Source organism: Poecilia latipinna, unplaced genomic scaffold (assembly GCF_001443285.1).
Source record: "Poecilia latipinna isolate Pla-1442-1.1 unplaced genomic scaffold, P_latipinna-1.0 Scaffold259, whole genome shotgun sequence".
Lineage (NCBI taxonomy): Eukaryota > Metazoa > Chordata > Actinopteri > Cyprinodontiformes > Poeciliidae > Poecilia > Poecilia latipinna.
In genome coordinates this window covers 369,470-381,038 of record NW_015112875.1, presented here as the reverse complement: position 1 = coordinate 381,038, position 11,569 = coordinate 369,470, and the positions used below count along the sequence as shown (strand labels likewise).

At 37.4% G+C, this 11,569-nt stretch overlaps 1 protein-coding gene and 1 long non-coding RNA gene across 4 annotated transcripts in view; both read right to left on the bottom strand.

Moving 5' to 3' along the window:
• fstl5 (follistatin-like 5) overlaps positions 1–11,569 on the bottom strand; it is a 193,977-nt gene that overhangs the window by 30,607 nt on the left and 151,801 nt on the right. The gene's annotated exons all lie outside the window — the stretch shown is intronic.
• LOC106947879 (uncharacterized) lies at positions 1,146–9,578 on the bottom strand. The gene is made up of 3 exons (XR_001425056.1): positions 9,568–9,578; positions 9,321–9,322; positions 1,146–2,095 (listed from the first exon to the last, which is right to left on the bottom strand). It is a non-coding gene; the product is annotated as an uncharacterized LOC106947879 (long non-coding RNA).

Here is an 11,569-nt window from a genome sequence, read left to right as displayed (position 1 = left end):
CAACCGGACATTGTGGTGGTGGATAAAGAACAGAGGAAAGCCGTTGTGGTGGATGTAGCAATACCAAGTGACCACAACATCAGGAAAAAGGAGAAACTGGAGAAATACCAGGGCCTCAGAGAGGAACTGGAGAAGGCCCACCCCCAAACTGGAGCAGTGGCTACAACAGATCCCAGGAACAACATCAGACATCTCAGTCCAGAAATGTGCAGTTCTAGGCACAGCCAAGATACTGGAGGAGAACCTGAAGCTCCCAGGCCTCTGGTAGAGGACCCGAGCTCAGAGGATGAAAGAGACCACCCCCGGAGTGTGAGAAGGGAATTATATATATATATATATATATATATATACAAAGTATGTAAACTCCCCGACCCCACTGAGGGACAAGGGTGTTCAGAAAATGGATGGATGGATGGATGAAGTATGTAAACTGTTTTGGATTATAGAGCAGTCAAACACTGTTGACTGTTGTCAAAATGTCTTCTCTAACCAATTAAAACAGATGAAAAGAAGATGATCAAAACAAAAACAAATGTTTCATGTTCTTCAAAAGGATGTTGAAATTTCTTCAGCAATGGGTCCAACAAAAATGTTTGATTTATAAAGACTGGAAACTAATTAACCTCAGTAATTAGCCTTTACAGTGTCTCAGACACGTAACGTAAGCTAATCAAGTGCAGGTCAGAGCTCACTGTGGGTCAGTTCTGTGGATCCAGTGTATTTTCACATGGCATAGTCCAAAACCACTAGAATTATATCAATGTTTCTGTGGCCTTTTGTTATAATGCCCAAGAAATGCCTGAGGGAGCAGAGTTTCTCCAGCAGTATGACAAATAGAGAAGTAGAGAGCTCCCACTATTCTTATAAAAGTAATTTTAGCTGTTTGGTAATATCTCCCGTTTCAAAACATTCATTTAAACTAAGGGAGCAACACCCAGCAGTCTTAAGGTAATGCTGTTTTTAAAAGTATCTCTAGACACTGGCTGCAGGCTGGTTACCTAAACAGATAGCCATACTAATTAACTGCTAATAAAAGCTACATAGGCTTGCAGTGTTAATGTGGTACCCCACAAGCATGTTTATTTAATGAGCTATTAAACTATTAAATTACAGAAAACAGTTTCATCATAAAGCTGCAAAGACAATCTGCTCCTTTAACGGATTCTGGTTCAGTATAAATCACCAGAAAAACCATCCAGGTTCTGCAAAAACCTGATCTTTTACAAATAAAGCTAGCTTCATGGAACAGAGGGAGGCATGGAGCGGATCGCTGGGTGGTTGTTTCTGAGAATTATGCAAAAAAGTCTAATATGTGAGTCTAAATAGAAAAAACTAATCAGTACTGCTTCTTGATAGCCCCATTATGGATGCGTCTTAGTGGGAACATGCTGCCATATGGCAGGTATGGAAGGTCCACTGGGAACACAAGCCCAAAGCCACAAAATGTAATGCATCAAACTTTCATTAAAGATGAATACCAAACTGATGGCGTTGATTGCAAATCTAAGTCTTAATCCATAACTTTTCCATCAAATGTTGAGATTTAGTTAAAGTACGGGAATGAGAGCAGCTGTTTTGGGAAATCTTCCACATAAAGGTTCAGTTTCTGTGAGCAAAAAGAAACAGGAGAGCACAAATGGATGTAAATAAGCTTTGGTTATAAACGCTGTGTGAATGTGAATGCTTTTTTTGTTTACTTTTTCAGACAAAATACAGATTAAAGAAGAAGAACTGAGCACTGGTTCATTATGTTTAGTTTATTCAGCTTCTTATCATTGGTGAACCGTCTAAATAGCTGTTGGTTTGCCTGCTACACTGATATTGGCAACAAAAATATTACAATATTGGTACATTATTGGTTGTGGAGAAATATTTCTTTTCCCCAAAGCAATCACTTGGAAACAGTTTAATGGTAAATAACTGATAGATTAAACTTCTTTCCACTGATGGGCCGGTGTAGAGGAAGAGCGGCCGCCTCATATTGAGGCTATTAGTCCTAGAAGCATCCGTCTGCTGCATGTCTTCCCCTGTTCTCTCTCTGCCCATTTCCTGTCTAATCTACTGCAAATAAAGGCCACTACTGCTAGAAAAAAACCTTTAAAAAACAACTTTCCAATGCTCTCAAATGATAGACCTATAATTTAGATTGAAGACAAAAAATTAAGAGATGCGCCAACCTTTAATTTATGTGAAATGTCTGACTCCATGCATTTAGCCCCATCCTCAATCACAAAAGTTACAAACAGGCTCAGACAAAGTGATGCTTTAAATTAACCTAATATCAGCTGAAAATGATCTGTCATGCAAAAAAAATTGAAATAACTTCATCACGCTAAGCGGAGCTCTCTTAATGTTCCACAGTGTCCTTATTTTCTACTTCACTAGAGGTTTATTACTCCTCATCCCTGCTGGAGTATTTAAAGGTCATACATTGATTAATAAACCTGTACTGGCTTGACTAAAGTGAAAAACTGTCTTCAGACGTTTGATGATTGCTCTGCCACTTCTCCTGTTTATATAGATATTTAACCTTTTGCTTTGCAAAAAACTCAAGTTTTACCAAAACTTTCAAATATTAGGAACAAACTGAAAACATGACAAAGCATAATTAAGTCTAAAGTTGATATAACAAAATAGTGGTACTGCAAAGTAAAACAAAGTTTATGTTGGAGTTGAGAAGTTTGCTTCAATAAATGCATAAAGCTGCAGCTGAAAGCACTGTTTATGATGAAGTACTCCAAATCTCGGGTGTGAGGCATGAAATGGTGCAGAAAGTGAAAAGACTAAAGCAACAAATGCTTGCTTTGAGCCATGCAGATCTTCTGACACTGCAGAAATAATTGGCACATTGTGAGGGGCAGATATTTATGGCAGTTTAGCAACAGCCTGTCAGAGATGGATGGGGCTCTGCCTGCTGGTGACAGCCTCGGTTAGAGAGACCTCAGAACGGCGAATACTCAAGTTTGGCTAAACAGCAAATCGCTTGGATACATTTTAGACAAAAACAATCCAGTGTTGTGCCTGTAAAGAACAAGGTTTGACCTCAAGGCTTCTTTCATATGAATTGATCTCCTGAACATCAAATGCAGCCCTTTTCATCGCTCTCCTTCCTGGTTAATATCTTATTCAGTCCTTTGACAGCTTGCAAAGTTCGTTATTCAGATCTCTTACTAACTGATGTCTTTGAATGAGCAGCCTAAGGCATGTCATTAACTGTGAATTCTTAGAAATAGATCATTACTCTCCAGGAAGTCAGGTTTCGGAAACATCTCAAAGTACAATTATGATGTGTCATTTGACTGCATTTTAAATCAGTGCTAATAGATCGGGGCCTTTCTGCTGCCTGTATATGCCCACCAGCATCTCAAAGTCTGCAGAATCAGAGTCCTTGATTCTGCTGCTTCAAGGCAAAAGCCATCCCTGTTAAGAATGTGCATCTCATCGGTGAGCCGAGGCTCAAGTAAGAACTTGTTAAAATGGAAAACCTCCTGAAAAATATCTGAAAGAACAGAAGAGCTGCAGCTTTGAAATGAACAGCGACAAAGTTTTTTGGATGTCTGCGTTTCTGAGCTTGAAGAATATAAAACTTTCCTTTAGGATTTGTTTTCAGCCCTGCCTGCAGGCAAAATGCTGAAGCAGGAGTGGCTCCGTAAATGAGGGAAGACTAAATCAATGACGTTAAAGAGCCTTTTTGGCCACAATGTGTAATCTGCCATATGGAGCTGATCTGTATTCACTCTCTTGATGTTCTTGAGTGTTTGAGTTTAAATGAGGATTCTGACTTAGTGATTTATGTCTTAAGTAGAGTTTGCAAATGTTCAAAAGCTCTTGATTAAACTAGTGCCAACTTGTTGAGGCAGAAAGCATATAGTTTACTAAATTTGACATGGTGCAGACATGCATATGGATTTACTGTATGGGTGACATACAGGTTTAAGATTGGATTTAAGCTACGTTCACACTGCAAGCTTTAATGCTCACTTTTAGAATTTTTTTTTAAATGAGATTTTTTTTGTGTATGTGGTTGTTCACATTTCCTAATATATGTGACTTGTATATGATCTCTTTTGTGAACTAAAAACAACCTAAAAGTGTTCTGCATACGCAGTAGAGGACACAATGTCGCGAAAATGGTCAGTTTTTGCGAAAGTATGACCTGAATAGAACAATCACCCAAAATATTAATTAAATCAGAAACCTTGCTTTCCCTCCATTGATTGCTCTCTGCATTATCATCTGCCTGGATTGTTGTTTTTCTTCCCACAGAAAACAGAATAGTGACATTTGTTGATTATAAAGGACATTATAAAGGACGTACAGGTCAGATGAACGTGACTTGGCTGTACAGAAGATCAGGTATAGATCTGTATTGTTCAAGTTGCCATGAAAAGTCCACATACAGGTCGCATAGTGGCAAAAAAAAATCTGAAGTGGGTCACTTCAGGCTGCCTTAAAGGCATAGTTCAGGATTTCTGCAGTTGTGTTCTGTTACAGGTTTATAAGTAACATAACCTGTACTTATAAACAGTACAGGTACAGGTGCACTGATCCTGCACCTGATGGTGCAGCATCTGTTCACTAATTTACTACACAAATAATCGCTGATTTATTTGCATATGATTAATAAATAGTTCATAAAAAAGTTTATATGAACTGCTGTAACATTTTTGAGTTTGGACTTCTAAGACAATGCAGTCTGCTTTGGTTTTGATCCTTCTTAGCCTAGCTGGTAGCTTCACCCTCCAGGACCAAATAATCTGGATTTTTCTCACTAACGTCAAAAGACATTTCTACTTCAGGTAAATCTTATAACCTCCTTTTAAAATGTTCCCTCTAAGCACTACTTTAATATAGTTTAGCTGCCAAGCAGATGCCAACCAGGAAGGAACTAACTACGCAGTGACTCAGTGTCCTGAATTAATTATGCTTCTCGGCCTTAACAACACACTTAGTCCTGTATTGCAAGGTAAAGCCTTCCAGGTAAAATTTATTTTTTGTACATATTCCTCTGATACTTTAAGTTGCATTGTTATGCAACATTCTAAATGCATTTGTATCTGATGCTCAACCTTTTCAGCCAAACCAGCAAAAGAGTTTAAAAAAAAGGTAAAAATAATTTTTATTTTGAGAAAAAAATGGCAGGATCAATATTTAATATATTTAAGCAAGTTTTTCCTGGTCCTGCTGCATCATTAATAGTAGAGCTGATTTCTCCACATAATCAAACTAGACAGATTTTGTTTAGATTGAGTTACTAAGGTGGTCTGAATTATGTTTGTGGTATTTGTGAATACCACAGAAAATCTGTGAGAAATTATCCCTTTTTTCAGATAAAACAAAATAGTTCTACAGTCAGAAAATTGCACATTTTAAAACATCCTGGATTACTTTATTATCTCTTTCTGTGTGCTTAGACTTTCTTGCAATCTTCTGAAGCCCAATTTTTACTTAGCTTTTTAGTTACTTTTTTCACAAATTTTGAAAAAAAAAAAAAAAAAAAAAATTAATCTGTGGGTGCAGATTAGCTAGGTAAAAAATGCAACTTTGATAATATTTGTAACAAAAAAATGTGGTGGCAGGAGCTAAAACCTGAGACTCTGACCAACCTTGTTAGTGGCGATACAAAAACTCTAAGGTCCTCCTTCTCTATGAATGCCTTACCTTAGTGACGCACCCTCATGTCACCGTTTAACCACAAACGCTCCCTCTTGTCCAGATTACCTTGAACGACTTTGTTGGACTTTAGATTTAGTCCAAGCAGGCTCTCATTCCTACAGGGAGCCATGTTTCATACCATTATGTTTCCACAACCTTGCTTGTGATTACTGTCCTTTCAACCTCAATTTTGTGTTTATTGTGGAAAAGCAAACTGTAATGCAAACTGTGAAGTGCATAAAAGATTGGGTTATTGTGATAAATCAGAATTACTTCAGCTAGAACAAACTTTTTACTGTGATAATTCACAATATCGACAGTTTGCAAAGACTTCATTTTCCGGCTCTGATCCAATGTTGGCTAAAAGGCACCGGTAGAACCCTCCCTGTGACTGGCTGTGATACATTTAGTTTTCTGATAGCTTAAAGGTTTTCACCAAGTTGCGGTTAAACCTCTGGCAATGACCTATTAGCACAGGAAACATGAAGCTGGTTCACTCTCCCTCCTGAGGAAACCTTTAGTTACATGAGCCACTAAAAACCAGAGACCTGGCCCCCTTGCAGGTCCTTTGGTCCTGATAGGTGTTTTTGCACTGAGGTTAATAACTTCACCTGTCGATGGCCCTCAACTTCAGAGTCCATTTCAACGCAATTTAGGGGAGCTACTCTTTATGTTGCTGCAGATTAAACACTCTGGTTCCTGTTTCCCAAGTCCTTACAGGTCTTTAAGATAAATGATTTCACCATCATTAATCTTAAATAATGGTGAAAATGTTATCTTCAGCATCTTTCTGCACTCTTGCAAAAGATGTTATGAGTACAAAAATCTCAAAATAACTTAACAGTACTAATGTCTTATGTGCTGAAACACTTTTTACAGCAACCATACAACAAACTCAGCACAAGAACAAACAGCGAGAAAAGAGTAAGAAAGACACTGAAATTATTTTATCTGAATATTATACTAAATTATAAACCTAAAATCCTTGATAATGCTTTTCTGGATTAATTTGAGTTTGAGTTAAAAACCCGTGGGTTTTTATCTCTATCTCTATGAATACTGCCTAATAAAACACTTTTGGCAAATGAACCTTAAACTAGAAAACTAATTTTCTATTGGATTTGATATCTTTAGATCTAATCTGTTAAGTAAATACTATAAATTTATAATTATTTGATGCTGTTGAAATGAAACCCTTCCTGAACTTAAATAAACTGAAAAAAGCAAGGTCCAGCATCGGACTGAGAAGTGTTAGGCGACCGTTGTGATTGCTTTCCTTATCTAACCCCAGCTGAAGATCTGAACAGACGCTGCAGTGACTGCTGCTGTCAGGGAAGTCCCACCCACACTCACTGCAGTTTTACAGCCAGGGAGCCAAACACTGACCGCTCTGACAGGGAAGAGCTCTCAAGTTGAAAGTTGGTGCCAAGATTTAAGCACTAGTGAGAGTCAGAGTGTTGCTAAAGATAAAGGTCAGTGAGAAGCCATCAGCCAGACTCTGATGAAAGTGAGATAATAAGGCGAGGTTAAAGGATCTTCAGGAATGAGAGAGCAGAACAAGTGCAATCTATAATAAAGATCACAGCTGACTCTTTTGCCAAGATGGAGTTAAACTTACAGTAATTATATTTTTATTGCTTTAAAGTAGACACAGAGATTAAAAACTGCTTGTTTGGTCATGTTATCTGAACCAAGAACATTGAGTTCTGTCGCTGCTTTTAACATGTATTTTTGAAAACATTTATATTACTGGAACACATTGCTTTTCTGGACTGGAACACATTTTTTCTGTGTTTTTGATGGCTAGTGAGGTTAAAATCCTAGGCAGCATGTGTTCCTGTTTATATATTAATCTTAATTGCTGCTGCTGAGTGGGATGGCATTAGGAAAAAAGGGGGCGGCTTGCTTTTTATTTTATGTTTTTACTCAGAGACATTTTAATTTATTCAAACTCTTGGAAGAAACTAATTATTTTAAATGTGTGATGGCTAAGACAACTGATTTTGTTTGTATGGAAACTCACAAAAACATTTTCATTTAAAATAGTTCAATGAACACACTATCTCTAAATTATGTGAATAATTCTTGTGAAAATAGTGACAGATTGCAGTCACTGTTGGCAGAAGGTCTCAATAAATAGACTTTAAAACACTCATGGCAAAAAAAAAAAAAAAACATTATTAAATTATTCCAAGCTCATTATTCAAAAGCAACTATTATAAATCCATGTAAATTTAAATTATCCCCATAATAACAGAAGATATTAACTTTAAATAATCGGATAAGAAAAGCTTTCAGGTACATCCAGAAGCAGTGTTGACTGATTACTTTTGATCTATAAACAAAATTCCTCTGCTGTCCGTGGAACCACAGTTCATCAGCAGCTGGTCGTCTTTCTACAAAATATAACTCACTGACTCTGGCATGAGAAGCCCAAAGAAAGGTCTGGCCATCTGCTTTCGCTTAATAAATACCAAGATAATGCAAATGACTCGAAATGGTCAAATCCTCAACCTGCGACCAGCTCCCACACTTAATGAGCTATGTGTTTGTTTTAGTGAAAGGAGCAGCTGGATCCATCCATAACGGCTGACTGGAGGACTTTAGTTGCAGTCTTATCAGCCATTTCTTTTTCCAGTTATAACAAATAAATGCATAGCTGTTTCAGAAGAGGAATACAGTTATTTACATATTTTTGGAAGACTGAATGTCACTGGAATGGGTGGACAAACAGGAGCTCTTTACAGTATTCACATCCCTGAACTGTTACAACAACAGAATAAACAGACAGGCAAGGCACTGCCTCCACAAGAAAATGATAAAAAGTCAGTTAGATCACTTAACGGCACCATTATTCTCTATTTCTCTGTTAAATACAGTGTCTCCACACTCCATACATAAACCATGTAGGATGTCATCTCTGTTGTAAGGAATCAGCTTATTGCTGCATCGCCGGAGTCCGAAAGTTTAATACTTTTCAGACCATTAGGAAGTTGGACAGAATACATTAATATTAGTGTAAAAAATTAGTGCTGAGCTACATCAGAGTTGGCATCAGTTTCCAACATTTTTTTACCTTTAATAAGCTCAAGTCTCTTTGATATGCAGGACTTTGACGCAAAATGAGTGAACAGATGTCCAAAAAGAGAACCCACCTGAGGTTAAAATTAAGGGTGGAAAACAAGAAGAAATAATTTGGCAGAGTAACTGTCTGGAAAATTATGACACCAGCTGTTTCACAAATCTAATCTAGGTGACAAAAAGGGAAAAGCAGCTTTGCAGAATGATTTAAGTAACAGGGTTACGACAGATTGGAAAGGAACAGCAGGGCTGAAAACACACCGTTAGCCGAGGATCGACGGTCGTTTGAAGTTTTCAGGACTTGAATGCTGATTTTGTGTGAGATTTTAGAACTGATATTTTGCAAATGTTTCAGATATATTTATTAAGATAAAAGCAAATTTAATAGTTCAATTTCCATTCTTAATGTAGTTAAGAGCTACATTTATAAACTAAATTCTTCACCAGTTTTAAATGGCACATCACATATATGATGTATTCCAGTTAAATCACAAAAATCATTAAACTTTATTACCCACAGTCAGGAATAAAACCATCCGGCTGCTGTGAATATCACTGCAAGTCACAGACCAACCTCACCTGACTTCTTCTGGAAAGAGCTTAGACCAGAAATAATTTAATTCACATTTGGTTAATAGAAATTAAAAATGTGTTTTTTCTCTTCAAGCTTATGAGATGCAGTCACAGCAGCAATGCATGTACATATTAACCTAATTAACTTGTTGACTAATTAGTTGCCATTTTTGATGCATTTGAATTACATTTTAATTGACTGGAAGCACACGTCATATTTTTTAAAAAGTAACTACTAATAAATATATTTTCTGCAACAAAAGGGGTTAAGAGGTAAAAGGAAAGCTGAAGTTTAGAAAACAAAGCACACACTACAATGAGGAGCATGTGAATAGCAGTCTGACTTGAAGCACTGTTTGAATATAAATCAGTTTTAAAAAATTATATAAAAAGACTGTTACAAAAGTACATGGATGTCAGAGTTTTAAGTATTCATTGGGGAGCTGCTGGCATACTGCTGAAGGATGTAGTGACAGCACTTAAACATGTCTGGACAACTTGGTTATATTAAATGGATTACATAGAACAGGAAAAGATTTTGTTTTTCGTTGTTTTGAATGTCACTGTATGGTTATCTTATATAGACTGCATAAAAATAAATTAATTGTGCAGATATAATTTTTAATATGAAGGGTTTTTTATTTTCATTTTTTTCTGACATTTTATTTATTTTTTGACACGTTTTGAAATAAAAAGTAATAATTTCAAATTATATTTTATACACAAAAACAGCTTTTAAGTGAAATGTCAGATTTTATATAATGTGGGATCACAGATGAGCAGCATGTTAGCGGTGAAGGGCTGCAGGCGGTGCAGACTGACAGCCCACATTAGCCGCAGGCTTACATTGACAGCCAATTCCGGGAAAACCGATCGTCAGCTCTCATTTGCTCTCCTAACTACTTTCTGAATGTGGAGGGCGATGTCACAGGAAAACTAGAATGGGTCATACATTCAGTCTGTCAGATATTGAGGACAGATCACAACATGTGTACAAAAGTCTGTTTATTCTTTCCTTTTAAAGCAGCAGTACAAACCTTGCCTGTCCTTCCCTTGACATCTCTTTGAAGTCCTGTCTTGTGGGGTTACTCTCTCCAAAAAAAGGGTCTACCATATCTAACTCCGAGCATCATTTTAGCCTTCGGTAGATCTTCAAAAGCTTCAAAGCGCAGGGGGGCAACTTGTGACCTCGTCGAGGATGATCCTCTGATGTGTGACAGGCAGGGCAGAGGAAGCTCCACTCTGCAGGGATCACATCTAAACACATTTGGTTTGGCACAGGTCTGGGACGGTGAACACGTGATGTGTGACCTGACTGCAGAGTTGCAACGCTTGTACCAACTGGGAGCCATAATTACCCACAGAAAAAATACAACACGCTAACGACTGGATGTGGATGAATGCCCCGAAGACAAATTCTGACATTTTTAAGAAGGTCAGAGTTAATTACTGTTCGCGATTCTTCTCATGAGGAAAGAACAAGGGGAGATTGTTTGTTGAGAAATGCTTGCAGATATAAATAAGGTTACTTGTGTCACAAACCTGATGTTAGAAAAATTTGATGGTAACATAGTGCCTTAGTAAATAAAGATGATTTGCTGTTTCTTATCAAAGTGTTTGGGTTAATATTTTATTTTTAAGACAGACTTAGATAAATAAAAAATCTGCCTTGAGATTCATGCATCAAACAGCTTAAAGGCTATTTTTATTTTTCTGCAATAAATCAAGTAATTTTTCAATTTATACGAGTAATTCAAAAAACCTTAACAAAACACCTCTGGTTCTGATGCCCTGTTGTATATAACACACGGAGTGTTTAGTTGGTTGTTAAATGAATTTGTGGGAACACAGAAAACAGGATGGAGAGCTCTGCTACCAGGATTGGAAGTTAACAGCTGAACAGGCCTGATTTCTCCTCACCCACCAAAAAGCTGTCTCTGCTGGAAACACGCTTTGCCCAAAGATTTGGAAACCATCGGACTCATTCAAGGGAACAGTCAGCAGAAAACCTCAAGGGGGACAAAACCTGGACCATGCCATGTTTACAACCTGTAGCTTGACCAAGTGGTAAACAGCCAGAGTGGAAGCCACGGCTAACCTGACCAAACAAACCTCAGGAAACAACAGCAGTTGCTCCGTTCAATAATCCCGTCACCCACTTCCAACATCCATCTTGGAGCCTCAATGTGATTACATGATGTAGTTAAAAAGGGTCAATATTAGTATATATTTATATTCTCTTCCATTCACCACATAAAGA